The sequence below is a fragment of the Dermacentor albipictus genome, unplaced genomic scaffold, assembly GCF_038994185.2.
Source record: "Dermacentor albipictus isolate Rhodes 1998 colony unplaced genomic scaffold, USDA_Dalb.pri_finalv2 scaffold_12, whole genome shotgun sequence".
NCBI lineage: Eukaryota > Metazoa > Arthropoda > Arachnida > Ixodida > Ixodidae > Dermacentor > Dermacentor albipictus.
The window spans coordinates 8385667-8412246 of record NW_027225566.1 but is presented as its reverse complement, the minus strand read 5'-3'; the positions used below and the strand labels follow the sequence as shown (position 1 = coordinate 8412246).

Sequence of the window (26580 nt, the reverse complement as noted above, 5' to 3'; positions counted from 1 at the left end):
TACCTCCAGGAGTACTCGTATACGCTTGAAACGTGCCAAGAAGAACTTGTAATTCTTAGGGCGTGATAAACGAGACGTTATTGTCCGGGAATTCAATCGTTTATTTAATGAATTTTTTTATGCTAAGCAACCGCAGGACACATTTGCGGAAACTTGCATAGCAGAGAGGATGCCCTACAAAGAGACAGCATTGCAAGTTGCATCTTCCCAGAGGCCGCGATATGCAGTTTAAAATATCTCGTAACACAACCAACGCGCAGATGAAAACAAGCAAAAGTACTCAACTTCACATCTGCGTAATACGGAGCCTGGTTTAGAAAAGAATCGGTGTTATGAATCATATAAGTGTTCTCTAGCGAACGCTTACTGTTCTTGCGATGTAATTACCCCTATATGTCTGTGGGCACATATTGTCGCAATGCCACCGCACCGGCGTCTGCGTCAGCAGGCGATTAGGGTGTGGGAACACCACGTACACGAGCACATGACGGTTGGACCCTCCAGCGTCTCACCGTGCGTGGCTTAGCCGTGTCCGAGGAAAATAGGATCCTGAGAGTTGAGCCAGTTCCGGGTGTTTGGACTTTATGGTCCCCCGGTGGTGGCAACACACCTCTATGGTCCCCGCTTCACGTAGACGGCGCCTCTAGATTGACTCGCCTTGAGGAAATCGACAGTTGCTTTTTCGTGTCCTCGTCTTCAATCTTTTTCTTTTTGTCTTGCCTTTTCATATTTGTTGCCTTCTTTTCACTTCTGTTCACTTCCGTATTTCTGGGTGGCAAGGGTTAACCTGGTATAAGTATGCAACCTTGAGTTTTTTATATTACATTATAGCGGCGATGTATGGCTGGCGTCTGCAGCTATTCTTCCAACCTTCTAGCGTCCCCTTGTTGAGCGCTGTGGTGAGCGGCCACCATCGCCGCTGAATTTTGCAATCTTCTAACTACAAATTTTTTGCCTGATTGCTCCCTGAAACAAACTTTCTTTATCCAACAGAAAGAGCATTTCGTAAGTACCACGTTCTGCACTGCCAGCACGAACCAAAAACAGTCCGAATGATCTCACCATTTCTTGGAGCCAAATCACTCACTAAGGCAATCGGCCCAGCTTATAATATAACGAATAAGGGAAGCGGTGATCTTCTACTCAAAGTCCGCGACAAACCACAGTGAGACAAGCTCTTGAAACTTGTAGGGTTTGGGGAGATTCCAGTTTCAGTGAGCCCAGACAGGTCAATGAACAGTGTGCGGTATCTTCTCGCAATATGACCTTTTCGAACTTAGCGAAAGCGAGCTGCTTGAAGGATGGCAGGACCAGAGTCTTTTCAAGGCGCAAAGGATACAAATAAGGCGAGATGACAAGGAACTGCCAACTTGTCATATATTCATTGCTTTCAGAGCGCGCAACCTTCCTTATTCTATTGAAACCGGTTAGTGTAAGCTTAGTGTGAGACCACATATCCCAAATCCGCGTCGATGCGTCAAGTGTCAGCGGTTTGGGTATGGACCGCAAAGCTGCAGATGGCATGCTACTTGTTCTAAGTGTAGCTCCACTGAACACTCTTCTGACATCTGCACTTCAGCAACCCACTATGCCTACTGTGAAGGAGACCACCCTACTTACTTGCGAGCCTGCCCCTCATGAAAAAAGAAAAACAAATAACAGAACTGAAGGTCAAATAAACGTATCTTTCCCAGAGGCACGTAGAGGTTTTTAGTCTCACAATCAGTCCTGTTCTTTGTGCACCGATGTGGCGTGCCGGGGGACGGCGCCACATCATTTGGCGACCGCCCAAGTCACAGGGAGTGTGACGCCGGGTACACCATCAGCCCTCTCGGCTGGAACAGCCAGCGCACTTCCGCTCCCTACCAAAGAGGCCAGCAGACCCCCAGCCCTGCCGGACTCAGGGCTACTTCTCGTGCAGATAGGTCCACAACCTCTGCGGACGTGTTTGCTGAGCGGGCACCATCCCCCGCTTCAGACGAGGTGAGGGACACAACGAACACAACTCCGGCGTCTCAGGCGCCGAAAGAACTGCGCGACTCCCCCTAGATCGCCGGGAAGGCAAATCGTCTGTGACGAGAGCTGGAAAGGTCCCGTGAGCTAATGTTCTTTATCTCTTAGATACATAGCACAAAATACATATAACACGGATGCAAAGATACTACAGTGGAATGGCAGAGATTTAGTCCACAGTCTATGCCACATTAAGGAGCTCTTACACAAGTACAATCCCAAGGTACTGTGTGTATGAGAAACACATTCTAATCCTTCGCACACGAACTTTCTCCGGCCTAGTGCCAGTTACCGAAAGGACCACAGCGATGCTCTTGCTTCGTAGGGTGGTGTGGCCATAGGAGTAAATAAGTGTTGCGTGCCGGCAATTACACCTTAAAACGCCCCTAGAGGCCGTTGCAACCCGTTCGGTGCTCTTTGACAGGCTGGTCACAATTAGCTTCCTATACGCACCCAACCCCTCCATTACCATCTTTCAAAAAAAGAATTTCACGGCTGTATCTATGCACTGCCCGGATCTTATATTTTCGTAGGAGATTTTAATGAACACAACACCGTTTGGGGAGGTTGTCGTTGTGACGTCAGAGGACGTTTAGTAGAAAACTTCCTCTTCACTACAGGTGCATGCTTAGTGAATAATAAAGAGCCTACATTCTACAGCCTGGCAAACAAAACATTCTCATCAAGTGATTTAGGCATTGCGTCTGGTACACTTGTGCCGTATCTATAGTGGAACGGGATTAAGAATCCAAATGTTAGCTACCATATTCCCATTGTCATAAAATTAACAAAAGGTTATGAGTGCTGCCCACGCATCCCCCGCTGGAACGTCGAGTCAGCCGACTCGAAACGTCATAAAGAACTCACCCGTATGACCTGGAAAGACATATCTACACTTCCTATTCATGATGCAGTTGCATATCTGACAGCATTTATTGTTGAATCGGCGTCGCCATGCATCCCCGAATCAAATAGATCGCCATTCAAACAACGTGTTCCCTGGTGGAATGCTGAGTGTAAGGAAGCTCATAGTAATTAAGATAGGGCTTGAGCCATCTTAGCGACTGTCCAACATCGAAGAACCTAACTTCAAGAAAATAAAGCCAAGGGGTAGAAAAAAACGCCGCCATGTTAAACGTGACCGTTGGAAAAAGTACACCAGTAGCAAAAGTTCATATGGAGATAAATGAAAAGCTTGGAAGAGGGTGAACAATATAAAAGGCCGCGTAACTCATCCTCTACCTTGTGTAAGCACAGAAGGAGACATCCTTGAGGACCAAGCTGATTCTCTAGGGGCGCAGTTTCAGTACATTTCTAGCTCATCAAATTCTTCACATGCATTCCTGAGGTACCAGAGACACGCGGAGCGACAGCCTCTGGATCGAAAAGGAAATAGAAATGGACCTTACAACTGTCCATTTAACATGATGGAATTCCAGGGTGCACTAAATTTTTGCAATAGATCCGCTCCTGAAAACGACCGAATAGTTTACGAGATGATAGAACACTTCCTCTCCGAAGCACACCAAACACTACTATTGTTACTGTTACACACGAGGTGTTTTAATGCAGAACCAGATGAATCTGGTTGATAGGCGCGGTTGTTGAAGAGCGGTCTCGCGGCAGCTTGGCTCACGTCGTTCTCTTCCTTCTTTCATCTGGTTGTTTGCACGGCAGGCGTGGTTCATGACAGCTTGTGACATTTTCCCGCTGGCAGACGAAGCCCGCCGGGCGAGTCAGTCATCTCGTGGGTTGTAACGCCGCAGACGCGCGACGTGTGTCACTTCAGCCTTGGCCGAGCGTCGTCCACTGCTCGTGAGACGCGCAATGCGGTAGTTTACATCGCTGAGGCGCTCCAGAATAACGTAAGGGCCGACGTAGTGGCGAGAAACTTCTGGCACAAGCCACGCTACCGCAACGGCGTCCAGAGCCACACAAGGTCACCAGGTTCGAAGCAAACGTGGCGGTGACGCCCGTCATAGCGTATCTTGGACCGGTCCTGCGATGCTATGGTGCGTAGCCTAGCGAGGCGTCGCGCTTCTTCTGCTCGACATAGGAGCTCATCAATTGATTCGTTGTCATGAGCGAAGTAGGCAAATATTGTGTCGAGGGTGTAGCGCGGCGGACGAGCATACAGAAGGAAAAATGGTGAGTAACCAGTGGTCTCGTGTCGCGCGGTATTGAAGGCATAGGCTCGGCGTCGGCTACAGTACCTAGCTATATGGCCAGGCATGCCGCAGCAGTAACACACTGGCGAAGGGCGAACTTCAGATTGCGGATTGAAGTAATCTGCCGAAGACATCGGTTGAGGGTAACGAGGCTCTTCCCCTTGAAAGTCGTAGGTAGTGGCGAGTCTTCGTGGACGAAAGATGCGTGGGCGTGGATCAAAACGTTGAGGGGGCGAATCATTGCGTGGTGGTTCGGTCGTAATGTAATGCGGTTCGTCTCTGGAGCCCGTAAGATCCGCAAAGTTCACCGAGTGGTTCCAAGTAGCCAAAGGGGGTTCCCAAAGAGTGTCTCGGAAAACGGAGGAGCTGCAACGTGGCGCCACATAACGTGCCTGTTCGTCATGTCGCTGGAGCTCCTCGCGGACTATCCGGCGGATGGCGGACGAAAGGTCTGGGAGCGGAGGACTCGTGTCAACACTTGCTACAGTCGTTACATTGGCCAGCCGTCCAAACTTTGGTGTAATTCGGCGAGTCTTCAGCGCCTCGAACGTACGGCAGTGCCGTATCAGTTCTGATACAGTGTGCAAGTTCTCTTTACCAATGAGGAAGTTGCACACGTCTTCCGCTATTCCTTTTACCACGTGCCCCACTTTATCTTCCTCTGTCATTTGAGGGTTGACGGTGCGGCACAGCTTCAAAATTTCTTTGATGTAGGTAGTGCAAGTCTCGCCGGGTACCTGAGCTCTCTGGGCTAATGTGAGTTCCGCACGTTTCCTCTTTGCGTCCGAGTCACCAAAACACTTTTTGATTTCCTCAACGAAGCGTGTCCAAGTAGTTAGCATGTACGCGTGGTTGTCGTGCCATACCAATGCCGTGCCGGCCAAGAAGAAAACAACGTTCCTAAGCTGACTGGCAGCGTTGCAGTTATTGTATTGGCTTACCCTTTCGTAATGGGTTAGCCACTCATTCACATTTTCCTGTGCCTTCGCCGAGAACGTGCGTGGCTCTCAGTAGTGCTGGATAGGGACTGGGCTCGCCGAGGCACTGCTGGTGAGGGTATTTTGCTCTGTGGCCATGACTGAGCGCGACGGCGAAATTCCGGCGAGGCGACGGCTTCGGCGCAGCTCTTGTGCTGGTGGCTCCGTTGTAGGTCGTGGGAGTTACCCCGCACAGCTCCACCAAATGTTACACACGAGGTGTTTTATTGCAGAACCAGATGAATTCGGTTGATAGGCGCGGTTGTTGAAGAGCGGTCTCGCGGCAGCTTGGCTCACGTCGTTCTCTTCCTTCTTTCATCTGGTTGTTTGCGCGGCTGGCGTGGTTCATGACAGCTTGTGACACTATCACTAGTTAGCTCCATATTCTCTGCCAGCGATATGCCATCTGTCTGGACGCATGCAGTCATAATTCCTATTCTCAAAGAAGGCAAGGACTCGAGTTCGGCCAGCAGCCACAGGCCTACTGCCCTGACAGGCTGCCTATGCAAACTCTGTGAGAAAATGGTAAACTGACGCATGATTCGTTATCTTGAAAGAAACAAAAAAACCAGACCCCTTGCAGTGTGGTTTTAGGGAGGGTAGATCCACAACAGATCACCTTGTCCACATCGAAGCGAATATCCATGATGCCTTCGTGCACCAACAGTACGACACAACTTGGCGTTATGGAATTCTTCGTGATCTGGCTCATATGGGTGTCCGAGACTATTTCTTGAACGATTTTCAAAGCTATCTCTCTAATCGTACGTTCCGTGTCAGGGTTGGCAATGTGTAATCTCGTCTATTCACAAAGGAAACGGGTGTACCACAAGGTGGTCTGCTGACCTGCACTCTATTCGTCGTAAAAATCAATTCGCTATGTAGGGTCATACTACGCGCAATGTTTTATTATGTGTATGTGGATTCCGTACAAATAGGATTTAAATCATAATGTTTCTATCTGTGAGCGACATATACAGGTTGGCCTAAACAAATTATCTATGTGGGCTGACCCGAATAGATTTAACCCTCAAAAAAGCACGTGGGTTCTATTCAATAAACCAGAGGGACACTGCCTCACCATGCTATCTATCTTAGTGGACAACGGCTATTTGCAAGTGTCGGACATATATTTTTAGGAGTTATCTTATACTGCAAATTTACGTTTGCTCCTCACCTTAGGTATCTGAGAGCGAGGTGTCTGAAGACAATGAATTTACTGAAGCTCTTGTCCCGCACATGTTGGAGAAGTGATAGGAGATGCCTTTTGAGCCTCTGCAAAAACTCATATGGTCCGGCCTCGACTACGGAGCTATTGGTCCTCCGTGGTTGCTGAGCGTCTACTGTGTTGGGCTGCTGAGCATGAGGTCACGGGATCGGATCCCGGCCATGGCGGCCCCATTTCGATGGGGGTTAAATGCGGAAAAATACATGTACTTAGATTTAGGGGCACGTTAAAGAGCCTTAGGTGGTCCAAATTTCCTCAGTCCTCCACTTCGGCGTGCCTCATAATCAGACAGTGGTTCTGGCACGTAAAACCCCATAATTTTTTACGGAGCTGTGGTATATAATTCTACTGTGCCTAGTGCCTTGAGGATGCTAGATCCCGTTTACCCCTTGGGTGCACGCCTTGCTACAAGTGCTTTTAGGGCAAGTCCCATACATTGCCTATATGCAGAATCTAATGAATGGTCATTACATCTCCAAAAAAACGTGTCTAAGTTTTTCTTATACTCTCAAGGCTAAATCAGATGTGGAGCATCCATTCCACTTATCTATTCGTGACGTGTCTATACAGCCAGGCTATTTCATAACCGCCCAGTTATTAAGGCTTCATTGAAACTTGGATTTAAAGCACTCTCAGAAAACACGTGGGTCCCGCTTTTAAACAATTTCCTAATGGCTCCCACTCACCTGCCCCCATCGTGGGAATGGCAGAACATTGAATGCGACATCTTTTTTTGTAGAAATATCAAAGGGCGCGCCGGAGGCACCTATACACTCCCATTTTCGTGAACTCCAGGAGAAGTACTCCTGCAGAGAATACTATGTAGACGCTTCGAAATCTTTAATTGAAGTTTCTTACGCAGCTCTCAGACCTTCATTTTCAACATCCGGGCAACTAAATGCCAACACAAGTATCTTTACAACGAAAGCCTACGTTATACTGTCGGCTATCGAACAAATACGGCTCACAAATCTCGTTAAGGCTATTGTATTTACGAAAAATTTATTATAGCCAGAGCCCTAATTAGTCCCAGAAAACATAACTCAGTTTCTAGTGAACTTTGCAGTTTGTTCTGTTCCGCATATATGTGTAATCAAGTGATTGTCGCATGCTGGGTATCTGACCATAAAGATATAAAAGGCAATGAAGCTACTGACAAAAAACACTCTGTCACTAGCTTTTAGCGGCACAGACGCAAACAACCCTATCCCTTCCACAGACCAAGTTTTTTCTACATAGTAAGCTAAGTAATCGTTGGCAAGGACAGTGGAATACCCAAGTATCAAGTACCCTGCACATGACAAAACCAAAACAAGGCAACATGATAACTGGAAAAAGAGCACGATATGAGGAAGTACACTTACAATACTCAGTTTTACCTCTTGACTGGCAGCGATCTTCTGATTTGTCGTAAGCGCGGTACTAATCTCGCAGTTCGTCATGTCCTTATTGAATGCGCTGCTATAGAAGCAGAGAGGAAAAAGTATTCTTCTATTGCATATCGCGAAAACATACCTCTACACTCGGTATTCTTTTTAGCAATTCGCCGCTTTTTAATCTGCAAATCCTCTGACTTTTTAGCTGAAATAGACAACCTCAAATAATTTGGCCAGGTAATTTTAGCACGTGAATAATAGCCCTTGTATGCACTAGCTCTATTGAAGCCCTTGTGTCGCTGCTATGCTTTCTTGCATCATGTTTTTCACGAAACCTTGTTGCCATAGCCCGCATCACTAACTAACCAGTGTCATTATTTTAGTACATATATCTCTTACGCCATTTGCAGCCAGTTTTATAGGCCCTGTTACAGTCATGTCATATCCGCCACGATGAATTCATTGTCCATGCCATCCGCAATACATCGTTAACATTACCATGTGTCATGGCGCTCTTTGGCCATAACAGGCCCTTGCGCCATAAGACACCACACATCGTCATATTCGCGCGATGAAAAGGATTTGGACTGGCAAACTAATGAGGTGAGGACCAAGTGCATGCGGTTGCTGCTGGCGCTTCGGTTGCCATGTTTTAAGATGTCTGCTGGGGCCGTCTAATCATCATCATCATCATCAGCCTGGTTACGCCCACTGCAGGGCAAAGGCCTCTCCCATATTTCTCCAACAGCCCCGGTCATGTACTAATTGTGGCCACGCCGTCCCTGCAAACTTCTTAATCTTATCCGCCCATCTAACTTTCTGCCACCCCCTGCTACGCTTCCCTTCCCTTGGGATCCAGTCCGTAACCCTTAATGACCATCGGTTATCTTCCCTCCTCATTACATGTCCTGCCCATGCCCATTTCTTTTTCTTGATTTCAACTAAGATGTCATTAACTCGCGTTTGTTCCCTGACCCAATCTGCTCTTTTCTTATCCCTTAACGTTACACCTATCATTCTTCTTTCCATAGCTGGTTGCGTCGTCCTCAATTTGAGTAGAACTCTTTTCGAACGCAGTGTATGGTTTATTTGCTGAATAGTTTTAGTCGATGGATCGAACCTTTTCATTGATCGGTTCCCACACATCCCTTGAAGAAGGTCGGCCCACCGACCAGAACTGTTGGGTTCCAAAAGGTAATATATATATATATATATATATATATATATATATATATATATTTCAATGAGAAGTTCTGTAGGTCCGGTTCTGTATATATATATATATATATATATATATATATATATATATATATATATATATATATATATATATATATATATATATATATATATATATATATATACATATATATATATATATGGATACATACCCAATGGCACTGGGTACCGTATATGCTCGTGCTCGAGTAATGGCCGCATACCGCAAATCTGGGGTGCGCCCATTACACGCAGACAAAGCCCCATTTCATTTTCGTAAATATTTCCGGGGGTATTTGCCTTTGCTGAACTGCAGTACTCGCTTGCACTGGATCTGGCTTTTCTTGGCTATTCCCGTAGCGCGTAACCTGCAGGCTGGACTAAAGCGTGACGCCCCAAAGACCAACTACGGCAGTGTCTCGGAGGCAGCCGCTAAATCTCCGAAGCAGTGCTTCTGCTACTTGCAGGCGCCGAAAACTTGCTCCTGCTGCCTTGTTTTGCGTCCGATTAAAGAGGGAGCTTAGGAATGCTCGCACCAAACAACAGATAACACTGCCAACCTTCTAAAAAATCAAGGGTGCGGATTATACAAGGGTAATTTCTAAATATGTGGTTTTCGGGGAGGGGGTGGAGGAGAGGATATTTTTTACAAAATGCTGGGTACAGCTTTCTCAATGGTGCTGCCATTACAAGAGTATATACGGTATAAGCGTCTATGATATTCTGCAGCTTCCTAGGGCAGAAGGAGCAGAGTGTCAATTTCTATAGAAAAAAGTTTAGTGATTTGCTAATAAGAGTACCAGCGCAGGCGACCGTAACTTGAAAAAGCGTTTACACTAATCCATATACGTCAAACAAACAATTCCATTTGTTCGCAGACAGTGAGTGGGCATCGGGCGTCTGGATCACTCAAAACAAAGGGCAGAAAAATGAAACACATAGAAACACACACACACGCACACACACACACACAAACACACACACACACACAAACACACGCACACACACACAAACGCACAAACACACACAAACGCACACACGCGCACACGCGCACACACACACACACAGACACACAATAATAATAATAATATTTGGGGTTTTACGTGCCAAAACCACTTTCTGATTATGAGGCACGCCGTAGTGGAGGACTCCGGAAATTTTGACCACCTGGGGTTCTTTAACGTGCACCTAAATCTAAGCACACGGGTGTTTTCGCATTTCGCCCCCATCGAAATGCGGCCGCCGTGGCCGGGATTCGATCCCACGACCTCGTGCTCAGCAGCCCAACACCATAGCCACTGAGCAACCACGGCGGGTCACAGACACACAGACACGCACACACACACACACACACACACACACACACACACACACACACACACACACACACAAACCTTGTCCATGTACTGCCTGCACTTATACGTGGAATGTTTAAGTACAAGCAGTGTAAGAAAGCATAAGTATAGGCCAAGGCCATCTCACCCTTACCCACAAAAAGCATTCTTTGCTTTTCGCGCTTCAATTTATTTAGCACTGTGCATTTCTCCCCGCGCGCTAAATGCGACGCTTCATGACAGTGACAATGATAAATATTTGTTGTGTGCCTACGTATATGTCCCGATGCAAGGGCGCAGGCGAAGCACTATCCTTGTTTTGTTTACCTAGGGACGGCGTGCCTAGGAGAAGTTGAGGCGACCCTTTTCGAGGCGAGATATTTCCGGCTTCTCTTTCGAATAGAAACACGATCATATGTGCGAAAAACGATGTAAGTTCGATGGCGTTATTCATGCAGACATGGACACAGGGATTGGAAGTTCGTCGCTATGAGGTATGCGATATCATCTCTAAGCGACCGCCATTGCAATGAGTTTTGCAGGTTGCCCACTTTACTTGTATTAGCAGATAAAGCAACCTCGTCCACGTACATGATAGCTCTTCGTTGCTTCTTCCTAACAAATGGTTTGGTATGACGACTGTTCAGCTTTTAGAGCGCAGCTCTCGTGCCCGTTCCTGCGTTTCGCGTCGGTAGCGTCCCCCGGCATAACCGAGGGAGCGACCACAGGGAAAGATGAAAGAGCGCAGTGTGGGACGAAAGACCGCGGTAGCGAAGGGAGCATGAGGAGGAAAGCGGACGAGGAAGGTGCAGCGGAACGATGTGGCAGAAAGCGGAGGACGGTAAGGCGACAGCGCGAGAAGAAAAGTGTAGTACCGAACAACCGAACAATGCGAGCTCCATGGTAAATATACCTAGTAGCGAAGCGTCCATAGAAGCCGACACGTTCAAAACATGGCGGTTCATCGGTGGTTCATGTGGCTTAGCACCATCTGTGTGAGGCGGGACCACTTCTGGCGGAAGAAAAAAATAACGGGCCGCCATATGAGTTAAAAACAGAAGTAACAGTATTTTGTTCTAAAAGGCGCGAAATTTGTTTGGTGGTCGGCCATTACAGCTGTATATTAAGTTCCCCGCCATTCGATTTGATGTGTGTCCCAAGTATTCAGTCCGAAAAGCGATGCAGTAAAAGTCAGCTGTACGGGTGTCGCAATGTACCCTGCACTTAACGCAGTGTCTTTGCAGGCCGACGAAAGCTTTGGGAGCAGAGTACTGATCCCAACTTCAGACTCCAAGTCTATAAGCCAGCCCAGTCGCACGAAAACAGTTAAAATAAATAACCATCTGGCGGTCGTAACTCCACTTTTCACTGGAGAGTCTAAGAAACGATGAAACTACCCATGCCATCAAATTCAGACAAACGTCGACAAGCAAAACAACACAACGTGTGAAGCGGCGTATTCTAACACGTGCACTTTGCGAACGCGCCTTTCTGCACCCTTCGACAGGCATTGCATTGGAAGTGATAGTGGCGTCACTTATGGTGGTTCGGAAAAAGGTATTTATTGATAATGATAAAGAGAAATAGAGTTGTCTTTTCTCGTCACGTTTATTTAGATTTGAATAGAAATTTTAGGTTTTTGTCAATCAAGCTAATTGTCTCGTTTTAATTTTAAAAAAACCTTTTTCTTTCCCTATGTGCGTTCCCTCCTCACATTGTTGCGCTTCACTCGCTGCTCCCATAACAACCTTTGCTGATGTCGGTGACAATTTGCTCGAACCGCTTTTCGCCCGAAGCTTCGCGACCTATTTGGACCGACCTAGCGAGCTCTGTGGCGACGACAGCTACGAGATGGTGCCAGAGTAGCGCGCCGCCATCTGTACACCGATGGCATGGGGCGGGCGCGTCGACTGATACCATATATGGAAAGAAAGAGTTGCGTGAGCGTTGGTCTGTCTGCGGCGGCTGCTGTGAATTGCACCAACGTGCTGCGTCTCACCATCTTCCGATTAGCGAGGGAGCTGGTCGCGCCACACATCGCTCCGTTTGCAATTTTGCTGCATGAGATATTGTCCACACCAGTCAATACATGGCAAAATGAAAACACGTATACAGCTGCGCTCAAATTTCGCATCTGGTAGTATCGTAATAGTCGATCAATTATTTTATTTGACAAGCATACTGTCCTCTAATGGTATGCGAAACGAGCACAATTCACAATTCCTACTCCAGGAAGTTTTAAAATAATTTACGCTACTGATAGAGCTTTAGTTGCGAACTAAACAGAAAGAGTGAACTAATGTTTGTTTGCTTCTAACCGTTAGCTTTATCTTGCTTACTGCTAGGATGGGCTCTCGTATTCTCCGAAAAGGTATAAGGCTGGAACTTTTCGTGAAAGAAAATACAAAGCAATCATGAAGTTGGACGTATCGTTAGCGAAGGTAACCGGCCAACAGTAGGTAGTACTTACGATTTCAGCGGCATACCTAACTTTCGCGTCTATGGGAGGTTGATGATACGGTCCATAAACACGGTTAGGAGAAAGGGCGCGGTCAACCCCAATCGTGTGACACGAATGAGCAGAGCATTTTAAGTGAGCAGTGCGACTTGGAGGACCAAAACTCCCACTGCATGTTTAATCTGCAAATATGCCGAAACAATGAATGTCGGCTGGTTAGCATACTGCCTAATGCGAAATTTTAGCGCAGCTTTATACGCGTTTTCACTTCGCGATATAATTAAGCAAAGAATTTGAGACCGAAATCACCGCACCGACTGGCAATGGGTCAGCGCCTTCGCAGACGGAGGGCCAGTATGGCAGCGTTAGCAAGATGAGCGGCATCGGAGCCAGAAAACGACGTCGAAGGCGCGAGAAGGTGCATGAGCGTGAGGGGCAGCACAGGAACATTGACATGATGAGCGGTATCGGAGTCAGCTGTGGTAGAAGGCGACGACGAATGCGGGAGCAGTGGCACGTGCGCCGTTACACCGAGAGAGAGAAAGAGAAAACATTTTGTAATGAGATGGGGTGACTTCCTCGTAGGGTGGAGCCCTTAGTTCAGGGCCCCATTGGATGAGCCGTCGGATGAGCCGTCGCTGCTCTTGCAGGTTTAAGCTGGTCAGCGCAGGTGGGGCGCTGCAGCGCTCGGAGTCAACGGACACATTTCACTTGCGCTCCGTGATTTTCGGCCATTTCTCCTTTTACTGGCCGCTTTCACTCTTTTTTGCCGTGTAATTGCAACCATAACATCGGACCCGGTGTGGCCGTTTCCATACCAAGGCAAGCAAGTTTTCTTTTTTTTTACCTTTTTCTTTTGGCCAGCTAAGCCTAAGAGCTACCACGACCTCGACGCGTTCACGCGCAGTTGCGGTGGTGACACCGCACCCTGCTGTGCCCAACGCCGCAATGACGATGCCTTACGGCATAGAAGGCTCCAATATCACCGCCGAGGAGCTATCCGCCGGCACATGGGCGGCGCTCGAGATGCAACGCCGCTACGAACGCCAATCTCCGCCTGAACAACAACCTGCCATAGCCCAGACGCCTGCCACGACGCTGTCTGCTTCAAATGCGCAGCAACGCGGCCGCCCTCCACCGCCGATCAGGAAGCACTCGCTTCCCCTCCGGCCCTCAGACGACCTCAAGATAGACATTCGCCCGCAGGGCACACTCAACCTCCACACCGCCGGCCCCGCACGACTGGCTGTTACTGCGAACGTCGCCAACGTCGACCAACGCCTGGCAGTTGCTGCCGAGCAGGTTAGAATTCACCCTACTAACAACATAGTGACAGTGAGCACGCCTGACAGTGCTCGTGCAGTGTCTTACGCCAAGGTCCGCACCATCACCATCGACACCACAGAACCCCAGGTGGCTGCCTACGCTCGAGCCCCAGACAACTCCGTGCGAAGGATTCTGCACCGGGCTTATAGCTATGAAAGCGACGCTAAAATCTTCTACGAGCTTCGGGCTCTCAATCCCGACATCCCTATCATTTGTGCGTGGCGTATGGGCCAGACGACACTTTGTCCTCATGTTTGCTAACACCAAGCTGCCCCGATACATGCGGTATTTGGGCTGCACTTTCGAGGTCTTCCCTTTGAAGGGGTGGCTGGAGGCTTGCTTCAACTGACGCAAGCTGGGTCATAGAGCAGATGTGTGCCCCCAAGCACACCAACCCACTTGACACTACTGCGGCGTGGTCCATGAACCTCAACCAGTCGGCCAACCACGCCCTTTTCAAGCCACGTGCATCGTATACAAAGGCCCATATCCCACCGGCAGTAGAAGCTGTAAATACCGTTTTGTGCCTACCAACCGACCTAAATATTTGAACTCCTCCACGGACACTGAAACCGACCCCGGCACCTTGTCAGGTGGCCGTCAGTTTCGTTGTCAGAGCCGCGGCCCTCAACAATGACCCCCAGGAGCTGACCCTTTTCCACCACTGCGAAGCAGCAACTTCAGCCACAATAGCCCTAGCCGCTCCCCGTCACGCTCTCAGGACTCCCGGGCAAACGACTAGGAAGGGCCGGATACGAAGTCCTCCAAGCAGGTCACGTGGAATACCTATCCACCAGCCACAAGCCAACTGCTCAGTCCCCAGGTAAGAGGACTGCAGGCATGAGAAAACAACTACAACTACAGTTACCACAGGCAAACGGCAAAATTCATAATGTTGAGTCTGCAGAGGCGCACCCAAAGCTCCAGCTGCAGCAGGTGGCTCGCGCTCCCGCCTCCGACCGCCCCAACGACCCCAACATGGACACCGACCAGCCCAAGTGCTATAAGCGCAAGGCACCTCCCCCCTCCTCCACCTCTGATCTTGATGCAAAATTTGAAGCCTTTGAGGTCTGCCTATCTAAAATTGAGGACGCCCTGAAACGGCTGGCCCCCAGTATCGACCAGCTCATTGAAGGCTGCACCACCATGGCAGCCAACATCAGACCAAAACCTAAACACACGTCTCGACCGCCTCACGGGCCCTCCGTAAACTGACGCCCTCACTAGACCACAGCCCACTCAGCCCACTGGACCGCCTCTCTGGACCGAGAGTGCAGCCGCGTGTGCGTCTGCTAGCGGTATTATCAAAAGTGACGTAGCGTTCCCGCAGCGCCCCGAACCCTACAGGAAACGCGACGGCTAGCGCGTCCATCACAGTATGGCAGTGGAACTGCAGGGGCTGCAAAGCAAAGCAAAGAGCCTTGGAGCATACCCTGCACGCCCAACGATTTGCACCCCACATTCAAGCGCTCTAAAACATACACCGACATCAAACTCGCCAGCTATACCGCTTACAACCAACCGGAGTTGCCGAGTCTCCGCTCGAGCACCGCCATCCTTGTACACCACAGCCTCACCGCCAATCAACTCGATCTTTACTACCCCGAAGTCCCACACACTTTCGTGCCGGTCCTTCCAAACAGCCATACCGAATCCCCGCTGAACATCCTAAACGTGTACAGCCCCCAAGTGACAAGAGCACTAATCTAGCCACTCCCCTCTGCAAGGCGAGCGCGACCACACGGAACGAGATATACTACTTATAGTGGTTGACTTTAACGCACCACACGCCGAGTGGGGCTACCCCCGAAAAACCTGCGGTCGCAAATGAGCCAAGTTTTGGGACGCTGCCCAGACACTGGCTCTGACGCTCCTCCTCCACCCGGAACGGCCCACCCGTTTCGGTAGCGGCATCACGAAAGACAGCTGCCCCGACCTCACTTTCACCGCAACATCCCAGATGAGCGCTGGGAAAATTGTGTGAACATAGGCAATGATCACTACGTTCTGAGCACTACCTGTACAGCCACACACAGCAAGGCCCCCGCCGCATATTCAAACACACCAACTGGTACGCTTTCCCGTACGTACAAGCTCAGCGTCTGCATAGCCCCATAGACGACGCAGCCAACGTGACCTCCACAGTCACCCATCAGGAGGGTGGCCCCACCCCAGATGCTAAACTCATGCACATGTGGTACACCCAGCACCGCCTTCACGCTCGCTGGCTCCTACGCAAACACAACCGCCCTCTCAAGCTTCTCCCCACTGGCCTTGAACGAGAGGTCGAACGAACTTAGGCAGGAACGATGACATCGGACTTGCGACCGACTGAATGGGCAGTTGGGATGCAAGGACACGTGGTTTCTGCTCAAGCACTTGCTTGATCTGACGCACACCAAGTCTGCCTCACACAAGAATCTCAACCTCGATATACACGCGTTTTCAGGCACGAACGAGGAACTCCTCGTTACCTTGAAAGACAAATACATCAACACCTCTATCGACATTCCCACCACCTTGGAATACAAAGGCTCCCAGAACCCAGACAAGGGCTGAGACATCATGGCGTCGGAGGTCTGCGCCGCTCTCAACCGCATCAAGACTACTGCGGCCACCGGCGACGAGGGTATCACCAACAAAATGCTCCGCAACCTCGACGACCAGTCGGTCTCATAATTACTTCACAATGTGTATTTCGTGTCCATTGTACAGCCCATTAACCATCGGCATAATTTTATCTTGTATAGGTTTATGCATTTTAGACCGACTGTTTTTAGGCGCCTTTACAGCCACCGTAACATCTGCCCTTCGTTATTCATACCTCCATTGCGAACGCATTACCACCGGCCTGGCGCTCTTTGGCCACATTTGGCCCTTGCGCCAAAAAACACCACATTCATTCACCAGTCGGTCGCAGCACTAGCTTACCTTTTCAACCACCACTGGCATGAAGGTCGCTTTACAGACTCTTGCAAACATGCCAAAGTAATCTTCATACCTAAACCACACAAACGTGTCAATCTGGACAACCTCCCGCTCCCATCTCGCTCATTATTTAAAAACTTCTTGTGCGCAGACAGACATGTCTGTTTGCGCACAAAAAGTTTTTAGATAATGAATCTGTTCCAACTAGGCCGACCCGCAGTTATGCTTCAGTTCATTTCTAGTTCTTCCGGCCCTCTTTGTTACTTGTCCGAACTATGGCCTAAACAACCGAACTGTTCTGGTACCTATTATCGCTGTCTGTGAGTGCAGATCACGCGTGTTAAGCTGGTTCCTGAAACTTGGAGAATACCCTAATGAGGTGTTGCTGGTGACCGGATGGTTGCCCCCGTCTGCAGGACACGGGAGAAGAATGATCAAGATCTTGAGATCAGAAAGCCGAAGACAGGTTAGACATTTCAAGGAATGTCTAAAGGTGGCCTGTTCGTCTGCTTCCGACGGTCTTTTCAATGTGAAGGGCCCCGCAGGGGCGTCTGCGTAAGCAGGCATTCGGTCTGTTGCGACACCACGTACCCTCCCGCGTGTAGCCGTGCGCGCCTTAGCCGTGTCCGGGGAAAAGGGGATCCTGGGGGTTGAGCCAATGCCGGGTGTTTGGACCTTTACGGCCCCTCGGCGGCGGCAACATACCCCTTTGGCCTCGGCTTCACGTAGACGGCACCCCCGGACTGACCCACCCGGGGGAAATCGGCAGTCGCCTTTTCCCGTCCTCCTCTCCAATCTTCCTCTTTCTCTCTCGCCTTTTTCATCTTTCCTGGCTTCTCATCACTTCTCCTCACTTCCTAGTTTCCCGGCGGCAAGGGTTAACCTTGTTTAGCTAGCCAGCCTTGGTTATGCTGTATTTGGTTAGAGCAGCGATGTACGGCTGGCGTTGGCAGTGTTTCTCTAGCAGGAACTTCTGTCATGTCCCCCTGTTGGGCTCCATGGTGGGTGGTCGGCATCGCGGCCGAAAACCCAACATTACTTATGGAACCTTGGTTATGCTGTATTTGGTTAGAGCAGCGATGTACGGCTGGCGTTGGCAGTGTTTCTCTAGCAGGAACTTCTGTCACGTCCCCCTGTTGGGCTCCATGGTGGGTGGTCGGCATCGCGGCCGAAAACCCAACATTACTTATGGAACATGCTTTTCCTAAACTACCTGATCGCCCTCAGAAACGAGGGTGCACCGAAGAAGTTTTTCAGTTTTTCGGACGTCAAGTCCACAATTTTCCCCGTTTTCCTGTGATCCACGCAGAAAAACCAGCTAAGCAAGTGCGAACAATCTCCCCGTTCCTTGTATCTAAGTCTCTTACCGAAGTTTTTGGCCCAGGATATAAGGTGTCAAGGATGGCTCGCGGTGACCTCCTCTTGGAGCTCCGCGACCTAAAACAATTTGAGAAACTTCCTAAACTAGTATCATTTGGGGAGACCGAAGTAGTAGTAACCCCGCACCGCACGATGAATACCTCCGGCGGCGTTGTCTCCGACGATGATTTGCTAGAGCTCACTGAGGCTGAACAATTGGAGGGCTTCAGTGAACAAAATGTCATAAACGTCAAAAGAATCAAGATGAGGCGAGACGGTAAAGCAATTGCGACCAAACACATAATACTCACCTTCAATTCAAGTGTCCTGCCCTAGTCAATCGAGGCCGGGTACATCAAGCTTCGTGTAATACCGTACGTGCCAAATCCCTTGAGATGTTTCAAATGCCAGCGTTTCGGCCACAGCTCGGAGAGCTGCCGAGGCCGCCAAACATGTGCGAAATGTAGTGCCCTTGAACACGCCACTGCAGCATGTAATAACTCTCTCCACTGTGTAAACTGTGACGGGGACCACGCCGCGTACTCGCGGTCGTGCCCCTCCTGGAAAAAGGAAAAAGAAATAGTAACTATAAAAGTAAAAGAGAATATATCATTCAAGGAGGCACGCAGGCGGGTTGCATACCTGCCAAAGAAAAGCTTTGCCGAAGTGGCGCGTCAGGGGGCAGCGTCACAACGGCCTCCGGCGACTGTCCGACCCACACGCAGTGAGTCGGCAGTTACGCCATCTGCGCCCACGGTGGTTGCAGCTAGCGCTGCTCCGCCAACCGAGGAAAAGGGGCGATCGACCCCGAAGGTGGGCGCAGCCGAGGCTGCCTCAACCTCCCAGGTCCCTTCCAGTGCTGGCAATGGCCGGCGCAGCCAAATCCCCCAGGGAATCCCATCGACCTCCGGGCTGGTGGGCGCAGGGGTCTTGCCCTCCAAGGCGGGACCTTACCTGGTACCTTCTCGCTCACAAAAGCATGTGTCCGGCGCCTCACAAGAGGCAATGGACACCGCACCTATCCCCAAGGCGCCCCAGGCGCCTAAGGAGCGGCGAGGTTCCCTCGAACGATTCAAAAAGATCAAAACCCCGGTTACAGGGCCTCGAAAGGGCTCTGTAATCTAAGACACCCCTTCCGTTTCCGTAAGCACAGCACCAATTAAATTTAAAATATGGACACACAAATCATTCACTGGAATGTCAGAGGTCTACTTAGGAATCTTGATGATGTTTAAGAACTTATCCATAAACACAATCCAAAAGTGCTGTGTTTACAGGAAACACACTTAAAATCCAAACACACAAAATTTCTCCGTACGTATGTTACGTTTCGCAAAGATCGCGATGATGCTGTCGCATCATCGGGTGGTGTTGCGATTCTCACTCATAAAAGTATAGCACGTCAACCTTTACAGCTACGAACGCCCCTTGAAGCAGTGGCGATGCGAGCCGTTCTGCTAAACAAACTCATCACTATTTGCTCGCGTTATATACCCCCACATTACAAATTAACTAAACATGAATTTCAGTCCTTTATAGATGAATTGCCAGAACCTTACGTTGTCCTTGGCGACTTCAATGCACACAAGTACCTGTGGGGCGACCCTCGTATAGATGCGCGAGGACGTCTTGTTGAACAGTTCCTTTTCTCGTCTGGTGTTTGTCTTCTGAATAAGAAGGAAGCGACATACTATTATCTTGCAAACAGAACATTTTCTTCAATAGATCTTAGCCTAGTCTCCCAGTCACTACTGTCTGAACTTGAATGGGAAGTAAACGACAATCCTTACGGGAGTGACCACTTCCCTATACTACTAAGAACACATAAAGAAAGCGAATGTCTACCACAGGCTCCTAGGTGGAAGATAGACACAGCCGACTGGCAGAAATTTCGATCTCTGTCTAGTATCTCATGAGCTGACCTGTCTTCGTTAGGAATTGATGCTGCAGTCGAGTTCTTTACAGCATTCATAATAGATGTCGCATCTAAATGCATATCCGAAGTGAGTGGTCTGGCATACAAACGACGTGTGCCGTGGTGGAGCAGCGAATGTAGGATCGCCCGTAAGTATCAGAATAAGGCGTGGGGGTTGCTGCGAGCTTCTCCCGCCGCTGAGAACCTTGTCAACTTTAAAAAAATAAAATCTCAAGGCAGGCGAACCCGCCGACAGGCTAGAAGAGAAAGCTGGCACAAGTTCTTATCAAGTATTAACTCGTTTAGGGATGAGGCCAAAGCCTGGAACAGAGTAAATAGGATTAGAGGGCGGCAAACACATTCACTCCCCCTGGTAAACACACAGGGAGATACACTGCAAGATCAGGCCAACTCACTTGGGGAGCATTTTGAGCGTGTATCAAGCTCAAATCAATATTCGCAATCCTTCCTAAAATATAAACAAATAGAAGAATGCAAGCCACTCATCAATAAATGCCGACAGAATGAACCATACAATTGCCCTTTTAGTGCTCCCGAGTTGAAAGCTGCCTTGAGTGCATGCAAGAGTTCCGCACCGGGATCTGATAGAAACATGTATGAAATGCTCAAAAACTTACACAATGACACGCAACTTACACTACTCACACTTTTCAACACCATCTGGGATGCAGGGTACCTTCCAACCACGTGGAAGGAAGCCATTGTAGTCCCTGTTTTAAAACAAGGCAAAGACCCTTCCTCGGTGGCAAGTTACCGCTCGATAGCCCTCACAAGTTGCATTTGTAAGGTGTTCGAAAAAATGATAAATCGGCGACTCATTCATCTCCTTGAACAGAGCAAAATGCTTGATCCTTATCAGTGCGGCTTCCGAGAAGGGCGCTCCACAATCGATCATCTCGTCCGTGTTGAAGGGAATATTCGGGACGCATTTATACATAAACAGTTCTTCCTATCGATATTTCTCGATATGGAAAAGGCGTATGACACAACGTGGCGTTATGGAATCTTAAGAGACCTGTCAGAAATGGGCATCCACGGTAATATGTTTAATATAATAAAAAGCTATCTGTCAAATCGTACCTTCCGGGTAAAAGTCGGCAATGCACTCTCACATCCTTTTACGCAAGAAACGGGTGTACCCCAAGGAGGCGTGCTCAGCTGCACGCTCTTTATCGTGAAGGTGAACACGCTTCGTGCTTCACTACCACCCGCCATCTTTTACTCTGTCTACGTGGACGACATTCAAATAGCTTTCAAATCTCGTAACCTCGCAGTCTGCGAGAGACAGGTACAGCATGGCCTGAACAAAGTGTCAATGTGGGCAGACAAGAATGGATTCAAAATCAATCCTCATAAGAGTTCTTGTGTTGTGTTTACAAGGAAGAGACGCCTGGTTCCGGATCCCTGCTTAGAAGTGTGTGGACAACAGATACCCGTAAACAAAGAACACAAATTTCTAGGTGTCATACTTGACTACAGACTCACTTTCGTCCCCCACATTAAACATCTTAAAGAAAAATGTCTAAAAACAATGAACATAATCAAACTTCTATCCCAGACTACATGGGGTAGTGAAAGGAAGTGCTTAATGAATCTCTAAAAAAGCCTCATTCGATCGCGACTAGACTATGGCGTCGTTATTTATCACTCTGCCGCCCCGAGCGCGCTAAAGATGCTAGATCCTGTTCACCATCTAGGTATCCGGTTAGCCACTGGCGCTTTCAGAACGAGCCCGATTCAAAGCTTCTACGCGGAATCAAATGAATGGTCCCTCCATCTACAGAGAACTTATATCAACCTTACATATTTCCTTAAAATACAATCCAATCATCAACATCCATGTTTTAACACTGTTAACGATATGACCTGTACTACACTTTTCCATAATCGCCCCTCTGTAAGAAAGCCTTTCTCGCCTCGAGTGAGGGAGCTTAGTGAAGAAATGCACGTTCCACTCCTTGAGCTTCGCCTAATGCATCCAGCCAAGCTGCTACCTCCTTGGGAGTGGCAGCTGATACAATGTGATATATCTTTCCTGGAAGTCAAAAAGCATGCTCCAGAGATTGAAATCAAGATGCACTTCCGGGAACTCCAGCACAAATACTCCTGCACGGAGTTCTACACAGACGCATCAAAGTCCCACGACGGGGTATCCTATGCAGCCGTCGGTCCATCCTTCTCGGAATCCGACGTACTGCACCCGGAAACTAGTATTTCTACGGCTGAGGCCTACGCACTGCTGTCAGCCGTAAAGCATATAAACAAATCAGAACTCCCGAAATCAGTTATATTGACACGTGTACTTATAATTATCGGGCGACCACGTTTCGCCGCCTAACAAATGTAATCGCGCAGCGCGGGACGCGCCTGCATGTATCCGAAGTTTCTGGAAAGTTATCGATGTTTCTACCCGGCTTTCTACTCGCCGAACGTTGTTATCTGATTTCATCACGTGACGCGAATGATGTAGAACTTTGTGGAAGGCACGCGGGTCCGGACGATTAATCTGGAACATTCGACGACTACTGTATAAAAGCCGACGCGCTGGACCCGCTGATCAGATTTTCGACGATCGCCGACCGTGTTCGCCGCTATTGTTGCGTTATAAGTGTTGCCTGTTTTTGTGGGCACAGGTTCACCCAATAAAACTCTCGTTTCGTTAATCACAGTATTGCTACTGTGTTCTTGAACGTCACCGCCACGTGACATCTGGTGGAGGTGCTTGTGCGTTCATGTACCGAACGCCCCCACAAAGCCGCGACCCAAGCCCGAAGCCCGAGGACAGAACCAACATCGCCCAAGACCAGCGTGCTAGCCGCAGACTGCAAGGACTGCCCCCAGAGCACGGACTTCTACCTGAGACGACAAAGAAGGTCGTGGTCAAGACAACCCCAATGGCTGCCCCAGCGTCCCCTGTTATCCTACAACAACCTCGGGACCCACCAACCTTCCGTGGAGCAGCGACTGAAGACCCGGAATCATGGCTGCAGACCTACGAACAAATCGCAACATTCAACAACTGGGACTCCGACGAGAAGCTGCGGCATGTCTTCTTCGCCTTAGAAGACACCGCCAGATCTTGGTTTGAGAACAGGGAATCCACCTTGACAACGTGGGATCTGTTCCGTAGCGGCTTCCTACGCACCTTTACAAGCGTCGTGCGCAAGGAAAGGGCTGAAGCTATGCTGGACGCCCGAGTGCAGCTACCAAACGAGAACGTTGCCATTTTTACGGAAGAAATGAGCCGTTTCTTCCGCCGCGCCGACCCGGATATGGCCGAGGAGAAGAAAGTCCGCCTACTGATGCGTGGTGTAAAGGAGGAACTTTTCGCCGGGATGGTAAGAAGCCCACCGAAGACCGTCGAAGAGTTTCTTCGTGAGGCGGCGAACATCGAGAAGACACTCGAAATGCGGAACCGGCAATTCAACCGCCGTACAAGCTCTACCCACTACGCAGGAATTCAATCACTGGCCACGGACCATCTGCGCGAGACCATCAGGGTCATTGTGCGCGAAGAACTGCGCAATGTCTTGCCTTCGTCGCAGCCTCACGTGGCCTCGATCGCCGACATCGTAAAAGAAGAGGAGCACCGATCGCTTGGAGTTCCTGAGGTGCAACCAGGACCACCGCAGCCTCAGCCGCAAGCAATGAGCTACGCCGCCGTCACCCGCCGTCAAGGTCTCCTTCCACGACCACGCCAGGGCCCCGTAACGCCGCGATTCCGTCAACCACCACCACCGCCACCACTAGCACGCCCACCCGTCGGCCAGCGGAGCTACCCGAGGAAGACAGACGTTTGGCGCGCTCCTGACCACCGCCCGCTCTGCTACCACTGCGGAGAAGCAGGTCACGTATACCGACGATGCCCATACCGAGAGATGGGGCTGCGAGGTTTCGCCGTCAACGCGCCGCGTCCACAGCTTGGAGAGCGCCCACGTGGCATCGCCGACTACCTCGCCGCTACTCAATGGAGCTCTCGACGACCGTCACGTTCGCCATCACCAGGCCGCTACCTGTCGCCGCAGCGCCGACCATACACTTGCCCAGCCCGGGGCCGGTCAGCGAGCCCATATCCGGAAAACTAAAAGCAGCAACCGATGGAGGTGCGGTAGCTGTTCGTCGAACTGACGAAGATCCTCCGCCGCCGACGAAAGCGCCGAAGAAACCATCTCGACGACATAATAACGACACGCCGCCGTCCCGAGGAAGTCAGGAAGCCAAGACTACACCGACGAAAGACGACTTGACGACGCGACGTACTAGCTTCAATTCAACACGACGCAGCCGTGATCCGACGCCAAGACCCAACTGCAACGCAAGACAAAGAACCACCGACCTCGACGTGCTTCTAGACGGCCACGCAGTCACCGCCTTAGTCGACACAGGCGCCGATTACTGAGTCATGAGTGGACACATTGCCGTCCAGATGAAGAAGGTTAAGACTGCATGGGAAGGCCCTCAAATTTGGACCGCTGGAGGACACCTGATTACGCCGACAGTAATGTGCATGGCAAGAATTACCGTTCACGACCGGACTTACCCTGTCACATTCGTTATCCTCCAACAGTGTTCACGAGACGTCATTCTCGGTATGGACTTCCTCAACCAACACGGCGCAGTCATCGACCTGAAGTCGAAGTCCATAACGCTGTCGGAAGATCATGCGATACCGCCGGAGAGCCCTCGTAGTCACCACGCCTTGAGTGTGCTCGAACATCAAGTCAGCACCCCGCCTCGCTCCAGCATTGCCATTTCCGTAGGCACCAAAACGCCTGCCGACGTAGAAGGCGTTATCGAGGGTGACCAACGTCTGCTGCTAGACCATGAAATTTGCGTCGCAAGAGGGATCGCTCGACTACATAGAGGGAAAACTGAAGTGTTGCTGACCAACTTCAGCCAGGAGTTCAAGCACATCAACAAGGGCACGACGATCGCATACATTGAGGAAATTCAGGAAACCGGCGATGCCTTTGTGCTCTCGGATTCTGTTGCATCTACCCCGATGACCTTAGTTCCCGAGCCAGACTTCAACATAAATCCAAATCTCCCCGTAATTAAGCGGCAACAGCTCAGAAGTCTGCTTCGACGATACAAAGACTGCTTTTCGACGTCATCAAGGATTCGACAAACACCAGTCGCAAAGCATCGCATAGTAACCGAAGAGTGCGCTCGACCGCTACGCCAGAGCCCTTACCGAGTTTGGACGCGAGAACGCGAAGCTATAAGACAACAAGTCGACGAAATGCTGCGCGACGACATCATCCAGCCGTCGAAAAGCCCGTGGGCGTCTCCAGATGTTTTAGTGAAGAAAAAGGACGGAACCCTGCGTTTCTGCGTCGATTATCGTCGTCTGAACAAAATCACGAAGAAGGACGTATACCTCCTCCCACGGATAGACGACGCACTGGACCGGCTCTGCAGCGCTAAATACTTCTCGTCAATGGACCTCAAGTCTGGCTATTGGCAAATAGAAGTCGACGAAAGAGATCGCGAAAAGACGGCCTTCATCACCCCAGACGGCCTCTACGAGTTCAAGGTTATGCCATTCGGACTGTGCTCGGCGCCTGCAACGTTCCAGCGCGTGATGGACACGGTTTTAGCAGGATTGAATTGGCAGACCTGTCTCGTTTACTTGGATGACGTCGTCGTTTTCGCCGGAAATTTCGACGATCACCTGAGGCGGCTTGCGACAGTACTAGATGCCATCAAGTCATCAGGGCTCACTGTGAAGCCGGAAAAGTGCCGCTTCGCTTACGATGAGCTTTTGTTCCTAGGCCACGTCATCAGCAAATCAGGAGTACGGCCCGACCCACAGAAGACAGCTGCCATCGCAAAGTTCCCGCAGCCAACCGACAAGAAGGCGGTGCGCAGATTTCTTGGCATGTGTGCCTACTATAGGCGCTTTGTCAAGGACTTTTCACGCATCGCGGAGCCGCCAACACATCTCACCAAATGTGATGTCGAGTTCAAGTGGGAAACGCCGCAGGCCAAGGCATTTGAAGAACTCAAACGACGCATGCAGTCGCCGCCTGTACTCGCACACTTCGACGAGGACGCCGATACCGAAATCCACACTGACGCCAGTAGCCTAGGCCTCGGTGCCGTCCTAGTCCAGAGGAAAGAAGGACTTGAACGGGTGATATCGTATGCTAGCCGGTCGCTGTCAAAAGCGGAAAGCAATTATTCTACGACTGAAAAGGAATGCCTCGCCATCATTTGGGCTACAGCTAAATTCCGCCCTTACCTTTATGGCAGGCCA

General features: G+C 49.8%; 1 protein-coding gene across 2 annotated transcripts in view; it reads left to right on the top strand.

The window, feature by feature from the left end:
* The window catches only part of LOC139051574 (uncharacterized), a 464967-nt gene that overhangs the window by 165385 nt on the left and 273002 nt on the right, over positions 1–26580 (top strand). The gene's annotated exons all lie outside the window — the stretch shown is intronic.